Source organism: Globicephala melas, chromosome 12 (genome assembly GCF_963455315.2).
Source record: "Globicephala melas chromosome 12, mGloMel1.2, whole genome shotgun sequence".
NCBI lineage: Eukaryota > Metazoa > Chordata > Mammalia > Artiodactyla > Delphinidae > Globicephala > Globicephala melas.
This window is the reverse complement of record NC_083325.1, coordinates 20,692,941-20,705,238: the sequence shown is the minus strand read 5'-3', so window position 1 is coordinate 20,705,238 and position 12,298 is coordinate 20,692,941. Positions and strand designations below refer to the sequence as shown.

The 12,298-nt window shown below is 38.1% G+C and overlaps 1 protein-coding gene across 2 annotated transcripts in view; it reads left to right on the top strand.

Moving 5' to 3' along the window:
* Nucleotides 1-12,298, top strand: part of CTNNA2 (catenin alpha 2) — a 1,193,101-nt gene that overhangs the window by 48,654 nt on the left and 1,132,149 nt on the right. The gene's annotated exons all lie outside the window — the stretch shown is intronic.

Below are 12,298 nucleotides of genomic sequence, written 5' to 3'. Positions count from 1 at the left end.
ACAGAAGTCTTTTTTTTTTTTTTTTTTTTTTTTTTTGCGATACGCGGACCTCTCACTGTTGTGACCTCTCCCGTTGCGGAGCACAGGCTCGGGACGCGCAGGCTCAGCGGCCATGGCTCACGGGCCCAGCCGCTCCGCGGCATGTGGGATCCTCCTGGACCGGGGCACAAACCTGTGTCCCCTGCATCGGCAGGCGGACTCTCAACCAGTGCGCCACCAGGGAAGCCCTGGAACAGAAGTCTTATGGCTCAGGTTTGAGCTAGAGGTTTCCTTTAAGCATGTGCTCTCCTCTATGTCAGCACAGGCACCCTCTCCCCAGAGGGGGGCAGTCATGGAGCAGGAGGGGCCCATGCAGGTTTCGAGCCGTAGTGTGCCAGCTGCAGACAGAGGTCTGGGCTGTCTCCAGTGTACCACCCCTGCTGCATCTGAGTCTCCTTTGCCCCTCACAACCAATCACTCCCTGTAGCCTCTGCCAACCATGCTCAGTTGTGGAGCCATGAGGCAGGGCAGGTGGGGCCCACGTGGGCTACATGGGCTCTCGGCATGTATCAGGACACAGGCTGTGGCAGTCTGGCTGCTGTCACAGATTGGGACCACCCCTGATGTGCTGCCTGTGTAAGCATCAGCAGTGGCAGCCCCCACCATGCCATGGTCCCATCAGATGCCACCCAGGGTCCGAGTTGTCTCTGTATCCCCTTAGTGAGCTCTCTCCCAGGTCCTGGCAGTCCTCGCTCCAGTGCGGAGCTGTGAAGTGAAGTAAGTGTGGCTGGAGCATTCCAGTGCTCCAGTGCAGAGCGTTGGTTCAGGCTGGGGCACGTACTGGGGTGGCTACAGGAAACTGGGCAGCCACTGGAGCAGTCCTCAGTCAGCCCTCTGCCCCGCCTTGGGAGTAAGCCAGCGCTCACATGCTCCTCGCAAGTGGAGTCCAGGATTCCCACGGCCCTTCTGTGAGTTCCACTGGCTCTCCAACCAGCCAAGTGGGCTTGTTTTCCCTGTGTCAGATTCCAGGACTGGGCTGCCTGAGACATGGTTTGAAAAGCTCACTCCCCATGGCAGATCTTCACCCCTTCCCTCTGAGTCCCCTCCCAGGGGCACAGGTCCTGATCTGATCGCTTCTCTTCCCTTCCTACCCGATTGTGTGTAGCTCTTCCTTACAGCCTTGTTTGTACAGGAGTCTTTCTTACAGTTTCAAGTTTCAATGAGAATTGTTCCATATGTAGATGTATTTTTGATGTGTTTGTTGGCGGAGGCAAGTTCACTCCTTCCTACTCTACCATCTTGATTGATCCCCCTGTCTTTTCACTTTTTGATGGTGTCTTTTGAAGCACAAATGTTTTTAATACTGATGAGGCCAAATTTATCTCTTTTTTGGGAGGGGTTGCTTGCCCTTTTGGTGTTGTTTCCAAAAAATAATTGCCTAATCCAAAATCACAAAGATTCACAGCTCTGTTTCCTTCTAAAGAGTTTCATAGTTTTAATTTTTATATTTACATCTTTGATCTATTTTTAGTTAATTTTTGTATATGGTGTGAGATAGGAGTCTACCTGCATTCTTTTGCATGTGGATATCCAATTGTTTCAGTACTTTTTGTCTTCAGAAGTTAATTGACCATAAATGTAAGGCTTATTTCTCAACTCTCAATTCTAATCAATTTATCAGTATGTCTATCTTTATGTCAATGCCGTATTGTTTTGATTGCAGCAACTTTGTAGTAAGTTTTGAAATAATACTACCTTTTAATATTATATAACGTAAAACTTATGACTGCCAATTTAAAGTTTGTGTTTTTTAATAATATAATTAGGCAGAATCATTTGCTAGTTTCTGTTCTTAGTCACCTTGGCTGAAAGTTGATACCTTTAGTCTCCCTGGCTGAAAACTTGATAGGACTTTGCAGCCCTTAATTTCTCTGAATAGAGACAGAGGAAAAGTGTCTAGATGGAGACTACAACTCTGAAGAGAAATTGATGGCTGTGATTGTAGAAATTCTAGAAGAAATAAAATATTATTCAGCAATTCAGGTCTATAATTTGAATATTATTTGTTGCTGATTGGATTATAAAGTTATTTTAAACTTAACATTTATGGGTTTCCTTTTGGAAACCTGTGTAGCATGAAAAGAGAAGCTTTGGGTATATTATATACATATAATATATCCATATTTTGTTTAGGTGTACTCATGCAGTTATGCGTATGTGAAACAAGCAGCATTATATCACTTTCTTTTTATTAATCTGAAAGAATAAATGTAGATAAATTGGAGTTAGATGTTAAAAAGCCAGAGTCCTTGTTTGATACTAAAATTGTGATGTATCAGTGTGTGACAGAGAGAGAAAGGGAGAACAAGAATACTAATGAACTTACTTTCTAAGACATTGCTGTTTTCTAAGATATGAATATGAGTAATAAAAATATGCAAACAACATATGCACTCACATGCCAGGAATGTGTTTATTCATGGTATAGTACATTGAATGTGATGGGTGAAGTGCAAATCCAGCTGATATGATCAGGTATGTGATTCATCATATTTTGCAGACATTGTTTTGTTATACATTTGGGAAAAAATCTCATCTAATAATAGGATCTGTATATTCTTTCCTTCTTTCAATGTTGTTTTCTCTTCTGAGTGTATGTCATTTATTTGTCATTTAGTGTGTGTACATGTATTTGTATGAAAAATGTATTAATTATTCTCATATAATTTATGATGGGATTCAGAGTTGTTTGGTCTGGATTGAACCCCCCTCCCATCAGTCTCTAGGTAATAACATATCCTTTGTCTCTTTATAGCAAAAATAGATTTTAAAAATAGTTGTATATGTAACCATCAAGACCATACACTACAATTAATTGGTTTTGTTTCAAATTCATTATGTAGTGAAAGGTGTAATTACACAGCTCAAATTGCATCCCTTTCTCTCAACATCATTGCTGTTTTCCAGTGGGTGGTGGTTTATAAATGCAGGAGTAAGGATGGAATGGGGTCCTTATTTGGTCAAAATAGTCTTATTTTACTCTATGAGGAAAATAGGCATATAACATTTGGAACTAATTATGCAAATAGTTATTTCCACATATAATTTATGAATTTCATTTTAAAATCCTGTTCTAAAGGTGGACAGGCCTTTGAATCACATGTTGTTCTTTAAACCAACTCATAATTATGCTCTGTCACACTCACCAAGTATACTGGTGCAACATTTATTTACCTTTCATTAATTTGGAAACAGCATGGTTTGCTAAATTATACACTGGTCATTCAGAGTCATCATATCAGATGCAATTGAAGGCAAGATTGAATGGTATGTTTCTGCTCCCACGTGCCAGCCTTTGTTGACATAGAGCACGTGGTGCTCTTTCCCATCATAATAATGGAGGCCATCTCCAGGAGGCATTCCTGGAGCAGGTCTGAGGAGAGTGCACCTGTGGGGATGGTGTAAGAAGCATTCTTTTCCTTCCAGCCCATTTTGGCTCTGCCACGTGTAGATTTATGTATATGTTGCCCACTTTCACCATCACTCGAAATAGGAATGCAGCTACCCTGTTACAGGGAGGTGATAAAAAATGCATTTTGAGCTGATGTTGTAAAAAATATCCTATTAAATTTCATTTCAGAGTTTTTATTATGTAATTTTGAAGATTCAGCTGTTTGTTTAGATAAATGCCAACGGCAAACTCAGGTCTTTACTCTGTGCAACTAGATATTCCATAATGTAACATACATGTTAGTGGAAGATAACTTTTTGGAGACAAAAGGTGAACTAACAAAAGTCACTGCTCGCTGACACGTTTTAACAGGGGTTCCTTAAGGAGGGAGACAGAATATTTTAAGCTGAGAGAGGTGAAGACGATTGAATTTTCTTTTTAAATGAAGGAGTTTACACATTCTTAGTTTATTTTAGAAATCCTACTCTGCAGACTATACACATTTGCATTGATTTTTGTGGGACAAAAGTGAAACTGGGGCTTCCCTGGTGGTGCAGTGGTTGAGGGTCCGCCTGCCGATGCAGGGGACACGGGTTCGTGCCCTGGTCCGGGAAGATCCCACATGCCGCGGAGAGGCTGGGCCCATAAGCCATGGCCGCTGAGCCTGAGCGTCCGGAGCCTGTGCTCCACAGCGGGAGAGGCCACAACAGTGAGAGGCCTGCGTACCGGAAAAAAAAAAAAAAAAGTGAAATTGATTCATACCCTGTCACATTAGTGTAATTTATAACACCTTTGTATTGCATATTAAAGTTTTTTTTTAAATGGTGAGTTCACACTTTTTTCACAAGTATGCTTAAATTTAATTTAATATATGGGACAAAGAGTAGAAAGAATGGCCTCTCGATACTTCTCTGTTCCTTAGAACATATCCTAATTTTTTTTTTCTCTTTTGCTCTGGAGTTCAATCATCATGCTAGTGATGTTAACAGCTAATAGTTTGTAAGTCTTGACATCTCTTCAGGTATTTATTTCAGTTGAGCTGTTTTAATCAAGCACTATTTTATTTTCTTATTTTTTTATCTTCCGCTTCTCCCACTAAAATAGTAAACTCCATGTAGGCAGGGGCTTATAGTGATCATAAAGGACCTGGCAGATCATACTAAAATGTAAACCTTTATCTTGTGGGCAGTGGGTGAGAACAAGGGTTTAAGTGGGGAAATAACCTGATCAGATTTACATCTTAAAGACAGAGTTCAGAGCAAGATCATGGTGGTCTCGTGGTGGGGGCATGTCTGGAGGCAGGGAGAGGACTTAGAAAGCTGATCCAATAAGAGATAATGATGGCCCAATTTAAGATATTGTTAGTACATTGTAAAATCATGGACTAATGTAAGCAATATTAAGGAGGTAGAATCCATGGGACTTGGTGCTTGATTGATGTAATTAGTGAGGGAAAGGCCGAGTGCAGGACCATTCTCAGGTTTCTTTTTGGGCAGTTAATGGAATCACGTGTGAAGAGAGACAAATATTTTTTCTAAAACACAATGAGTTCAACTAGGAGTTTGTTTCATGTGAAGTACCTGAAGGCCATCAAGAAGAAATATCCAGTAGGTTGTTGGAGATAGGGATATAGAACTCAGGGGAGAGATCCATGCTGAGGATAATAGGGTTTAAGTTTATCAAAGCATAAATGGCTGTTGAAGCCATAGTTAGGGAGATTTTCCAGGAAAAATATAAAGAGAAGACTAGGGCTCAGTTGAGCCCTAAGGGTTGTTGACATTTGTTCCATAAATAGAGCCCAAGAAGACAAAATGAGTAGAATCCAGAGAGGCAGGCAGAGAACCAGGCACATGATGCGCCATGAGAAGAACATATCAGGAAGTTTGTGGCCAACAGTACAAGATCATGCAGAGGAATTGAGTAGGAGAAATCTATTAGACATTTATTGAAACAGCATTTATTGGGGGCCTATTATGTGAGTGTGGTCTTCAAACCAACCCAGTAAATGCTTGCCACCAGCTTTCAAAGTGTTTCATTAAAGAAATCGTCACAGTTAATTCCTGATAATCTAATACAGGTTGTGCCTTCTGTTTCCTCCCTTTAAAAGACCTTTCCCATGTTGTAAGGAAAAAAGAAGAAGGTAAATGAAGAGCTATCTTTTCTGTATTCAGGTCCAAATGTATAATTCTCGGGAAAACATTCTTTTCCATGAAGAATAATTTCATTCATTAGGAGAAAAATGGAAATTTTTATAAGGTTGCCAACCAAAGTGATTCTTCACTTTTATTTTCAGCAAAGCTAAATCTGCATATTGAAGATGTATCTTGATATCCAAAGACCCAAAAGGTGAAATGCTGACACACTTAACTGATTTCTTTCATTTTACTTTCTTGATGTTGGCTGTGCACATACATAGGCAGACAGTCATATGAGATAGTTACAATTATTTGGATGAAAGAAAATGTAATATTTTGCATAAAATGATGAGAAAATGTAATTGGAAAAACTGAAGGAAAAATGGAAATCCAATTTTCCTTAGTTTGGTACTCAGTATACAATTCATACCTGTCCATTGTGGTGAATTGAAATACTTTCAAGTTGCGTTGTATTTGGAAATTGAATCCTACTTTAATTTCTTGCCATTAGAATTTCTCCTGTACTTAAAGTTCTTACTAAAATGATATGTTAAAAACACAAATAGCATATTTATGATTTGCTTTAATCAGTGAAACATAATAAAATGTCAAATGCTCAACATTGACAAGAATTTAAATAAAAAAGGTACTATACTGAACAGACATTTGGATAAACACATAGAAAATGCCTACCAAATTCAATATAGTAGCTAATTTTTAAACTAGAATTTAGAAAGAAAGTCACTCATTTTGTAGACAAGAAAACTGAATTGGAAGAAGGAAATTTATTTGACTAAGGTACATTGACAACTCATATAGCCTTGAGATTGCATGAGGCCAATTTCATAAAGTTCTGCTGCTCCTTTTTTCTTCCGGTGTTTTCACTTGTAATGCATTCTCTTTCCCAAATGTATTTCATCTTTTATCTCTAAAAGATGGAATTTTCCTTGAATTTCTTATAGACCTTAATCTGGCACTCCTAAGGTTTTTACAACATTTTAATGTTTCCACATTTACTGGATATGTGATTGAGTGTGACCAATGCAGGCAAGTCTGCTTGACTTTACCTGAAGAGGCCTTTCAGTTTTAGGTTTTATACCATTGCTCAAGCAGGAAGGCACCTCTACCTTCTGCCTCTTATTTTTTCCACCTGCCTCAACAGGTAAGGGCCAATTTAAATGTTGTTGCCCCTGTATAGTCTTCACTTTTCATCCTAGTCAGAATGAGTTAATCCTTCCTCTTTATTCTGGCTTGATGAGTCCCCCCCAGCCCCCTTCCCAGTCAAGTAGAGGCAGAGATGTTAGATGAATTCCTTGGAATTGCAGTCTGAGGTCAGGTGGCCATTGCTTATGGGGAGGCCACAGAAGCTGGAGCCAAGGGATGTGTTTTACAATACAGCATCCTGGGAAGAAGCCAAAATCAGACAATGACTCGTCAACTCCAAATGGTTAGGCTTTGAGGGATGGTGCAAACTGGAGGCTCCAATCAGAACAGAACAAATGGTTTAAAATTGAGGAGAGAGATGGTACCTTAAAAAAAAAAAAATCACTAAACCAGAGAAGACTGGACTGTTCTTAGAAGATGCCTGCAGACTTGATGGGGCAGAAGGTAGGCATTAAAGACACTGACCTGAGGACACCAGATCTTTTTTTCAGACATCAAGTAATGCTTCTTATACCATTTACATATAGTAGGATGATAAATTTTTATCTCATCTGATAAATGTAAGAGTCTTCATAGTCATGTTTTTATTGTATTCTTCTTTGTTCTTCACTTAGTATAATGTCTGGCATATCATTAGTGCTAAGTAAATATTTGTTCATTTATTTAGTAAATGTTGAACCCATTATATATGGAAGTGTGACATACTGACATTTCTAATTTTATAAGTTCATTAAATCATTCATTCATTCATTTAAAAAGTAAGTACTAACTATATCTTGGTAATTATACAGAGAAGCAAAATTAGTGCTTATTTCAACATCTAGAGGAGAAAGCAAACAGTAAATGGTTACCACGGTTGCATTAGGTATGGTGACAGGTTTCTGTATGGGGCATTATGGGAGCCCTTCTGGAAATAGCTATACTCTCAGGGAGAGGCTAAAGAGTTCATTTTTGCTGGGTGGAAGAATGAGCAGGAGGCTGCCAGGAGAGTCATGGGGCAAAAATGCATGTGAATGTAGGGGAAATGGTTTGGTAGGTGAGTGTACTGGGGATTGAAAAGGTAGGAGAGAGCAAATGCAAAGAGGGGTCAGATCATGAAGGCATGCTATACTAAAGAATTCGAACTTGATTCTTTGTCTTGAGAAGGACTGAAGGATTTATAAAGGAATTCTAAGTGCATTTCTTTTGTTCTTCACTGCTTTATTTTCCACCTAATTTTTGATGTCCTATCCCATATGTGCTTCTAGGAATCTATCAGATCTTAAAACATTAAACCATCCAGGAATTAATGGAGGACTTGATACCACTGTCACAAATATAATCACCAGTCACTTAATGGTTGTGTCTGCATTGGAAACTCCATGTTCCTATTTAATAATTTCTTTAGCAAATTTAAATTCAGTGTCAGCTAGGCTTAAGCAACATATGTAGACTGAGACTTTAAAAAAATCTATTAAGGTACAAATAAAACATTATAATTACTTCTCATGCCAAAGCCCTTTTGGAATTGAATGTGTTGATATTTATTGTGGAGATAACCAGGCCATAAATTCTAAAAACACATTTTATTACTTCTAAATTAACACGGCTGAGACCATAAAATGAGACCATGGTTTATAATGACTGGTTAAATTGCAGTAATGTCCTCTTCAACCTAGTAAATTGGCATCATTATGTACAATCCTCACATTATAACAGCATTGCCTTGTAATACTTAGAGAATTTATTCTGTATCTTGACTTGTAAATGTGTTAAACCAGGACTTTCAAGCGATAGATAAATTTAAATTCACATGTGTTAATGATGTTGCTGTTTATAATTAATATAATTAAGGACAGAACTTCAGGGGTTTTCACAGCTATCATTTGCTCCTGAAATCTAAAGGAAGGTGGAATTACTCTACCATTTATTGGTATTCTGCAGATTTTATTCTTCAGAAAGTTTTAATGAGCTAGAATTATGTCAGAAACCTTGATATATGTCTTTTAAATTATGACAGATGATGTCTAAATAATTGTCTATCCTGATCTATTATTTCTTGAAAGGTCTTCAAGAACATAGCTTCAGTACTCTGTTCAGTGGATCAGTTCACTGTTGTATTCCCCTAGTAGACAGTTTTCCTTCTGATGAGATAACTGGCATTTCTTAAGTAGTGTTGGGCAAGATCTTGGTATCACAATCCCAGGTGTCTGGCAAATCCCAGGAATAATTTTTCCTTTACATGTTTCTGGGATATAAAGTGAGATACTGTTGTTGAAGTCTTTGTAAACATGGAAAATAATTTCTCACAAATAACTGATGTATAAAATTTGTATGATCCAATTTAGATAAAGGAATTAAGAACCTGACGATGAAATTTGCTGATTATAACTTGTCAGCATAAGAAGTATGATGGTACTTGTAGATCACACTGGGAATACTTCAGGCTAAATGTAGAATTCAAAGCACTTTTATAAATTGAAAAAGAGATGAGAAAATTTGATAGTAAATTTAATTGGGGGCATATTCCGGGAAGTACCCTTCATAATAATAATAAGCTATAAATGTAGAAAATGAGAATGACACACTATAAGTTTAATAAGTGAAAAAAGATCTAGAGATAATAGTGAACTAAAATTGAACATGAATTAGTCACTCTTCTTTTGCATAGAATGTGTAGATTAAGTGCTATGCAGAGTTACAAAGAAAATGAAGCAATATAATGCTGCCCTCAGGAGACCAACGAACTAATGAAAAAAATATAAATATGAAAGGTCCAAACTATAAAGTATCTATGTTGTTCTCATTCAAACTCAGGGTAATTTGCCTACTGTTGAGTGCCTGTGTGGCTGGTTGAAAGGACCAAATGTTAAATGATTTTGCTCTATTTTATATCAGCACTGATAACAACCCAGTTCACTTTCTTCTGAGGTATCTCCTTGATGTATAGCCTGGGAAAATGTGGATCATTAAATCATTAGAAGCACTTGACCCTAGAGGATTATGTACCATAATATGCTACTTGAATTTTTTGGCTTAAATTATTTCAGTGTTTTAAAAGGAATCGGGCCTACTTTTTCTTTCTTTTTTGGAATAGTCAGTAATACATGTCTCATCTTAGAAATGATATCCATCATTTATGTAGTCACCAAGCTTTAAATTTTTAATTTTTGTTGGGCTCCTACCCACGCCCACCCCTTATCAACATATTCAGTCTATTACATAGAATTTTAATTTCAGAACTGGAGAGGAACCTTAGAGGTCATATAGTTCAATTATCATCTGAGATATGCATCCTCTTTACAAGGTCTCTGATAAATATCTAGACTATTTTTTTAATATCTGGAATGACAGGTAACTTTCTAAGTCCTTTCAAATCTTACTTCCTGATTGATATATTTGTCCTTTCAGCTTTTAACCTGGTTTTGATCGTCATCATGCATGGATGTCTGCAAATAGCCTCCTAACTGATCTTTCTTCTCCAATTTTTTCTTTCCTAGAATATCTTTACACCACTGTTTCAATAAAATTCCTAAAACACTTTGATCATATTGCTACCTTGATTCAGAAACCTTCAGTAATTCCCTGTAGCCTGCAGGATAAAATCAGAACTCATTAACTTGACATAGTCTAGCTCAACATATATTTCTGGGTTTAACTTCACCTTTTTCAGCTTCCCCAGCCCATCCTTTGAGCTTAGTTGGTCTACTTACTTTTGCTGAAATTATATTGTTCTTTCTTGTTCCAGTGCTATTGCTGATGCTACTTCCCTTACCTCTTCCTCTTTCACTACTACTCTCCTCTTATTTAAATACTACACATATCTTAAGAGTGAAGTTGATCTTGGGGAGACAGCAGTGAGTGGTGGCTTGAAGCAGGATCTTAGTTCCCTGCCCAGGAATTGAACCCTGGCAAGGCTGGATGAAAACCAGGAATCCTAACTGCTAGTCCACCAGGGGCTAGAGGCTAGAAGCAAAGTTGCCCTGGCTTTTGCCCCCATTGAAAAACAAGAATGTCTTAAGGAGGCAAAAACCGTAAAAACAGGTACAAAGTTTATTATTATTAGCACAACACAACATGTGGGAGGGCACGCCGAGAAGCAGTTTCTTTAGACAGAAGCAAAGCAGGAATACACACCCAGAGAGAAAGGGTGTGGGCGTCTTCCTTATTGAGGAGGAACCTGGTAAAGAGGCAGTTAAATCATTTATATAAGGGCAGTTCTTCTGGGTCTTTGTTCTCCTCTGGCCAATTATCTTGCTTCTTTTCCCACATCTGACCTGTCTTAGGGCCCTCCCCAGTATGCATGCACATCTTTTTTTAAGATGGATTCCAGTGCAGAGGCCTATGGGAGGTTGACGCCACCTGTTATGGGGTGACGACCCCTCCCTTTTTGACCCTCCAAGGAGCCTTCCTGTGCATGTACAGTTAGGGAGGTTTTCTTGACTTCAGGAGTGATAGATGTGGTCATTTTATCTCTTTATTCCAGCAGACCTCAACTCCTGCCATTAACTTTATCCTTGAAGTGTCTAGGGAAAACAAAGCTCCAGTTTATTCCACTTGACAGACTCCAGCTGTTCACCCAGGGCTCCGTCTACCTCCTACCTCCCAGTGCTCTCTTTGGTAAATTACTCCAGACCACACCCAGCATACTGTGACTCTTCCTTTCCTGAACCCTTATGGGTGCCCATTTTCAGCCTCATTCATTTGGTGCATAATCATGAGCTAACTTGGGACAGTTCTCAGATTGTTATATTAAATTGTAATTTGTCTTTTGTATTGATGTTTAACTTTTTTTTCACATTTTAATACTTGGCTATCTTTCAGATTTATTTTATGAGTTGATATGGTATAAAGCATATGGTTTTCTAACTGTATTCCACCAAATCTTAGGGGTTCCTGGAAATATGACTGGGGAGGGCGAGGGTATAGACTGGAATTTGTGGTTCCCCAACAACTTCTACCTGAACACCTCTGCTTTGATCTGTTTTTATACCAAATCTATGCATTTGATTACTTTTGAGAAAAGCATTCAGACTAAAGATGTTTGAAAACTGTGAATGAGTTTTCCCAGAAAACTTGGAGAGGAACCCAGACTTGGAAAAGAGAGAGTGGATTTTATGTCCACTTTTAACTGTTCACTGTCTTCTACTTTAGTTTCCTCATTTAAAAAATTACAAGGTCAACACATATTACCTTACATCTCTTCCACTGTAGAAGTTAATGATGCTAAGAAAACTAGCTTTATTAAAATATAGTGACATCTGATTTTTTTATTTTTAAAAAATGTTTATGGAAAGTATATATTTATTTAGACCATTCTATTATGAAGTTGCTTGCAGTTTTTAGTTGCTGTTATGGCCAGAATGTTCTACATATGGTACATTAATTATATAATAATTAAATATGAAAAAGGCAAATTCTTTTCCACTCTTTCCTTTTGATCAAAATATTATATATGGCATTCATGTACCTTTGGCTCTTTGGTACCACTTGCAAACCCTTAATTAGCATCATACCAGAAATCCTTGTATAAACTTTAAAACCTTGAGAATGTTGTCTTCAAAAACCACAGAATTCAAAAACAAGGTGA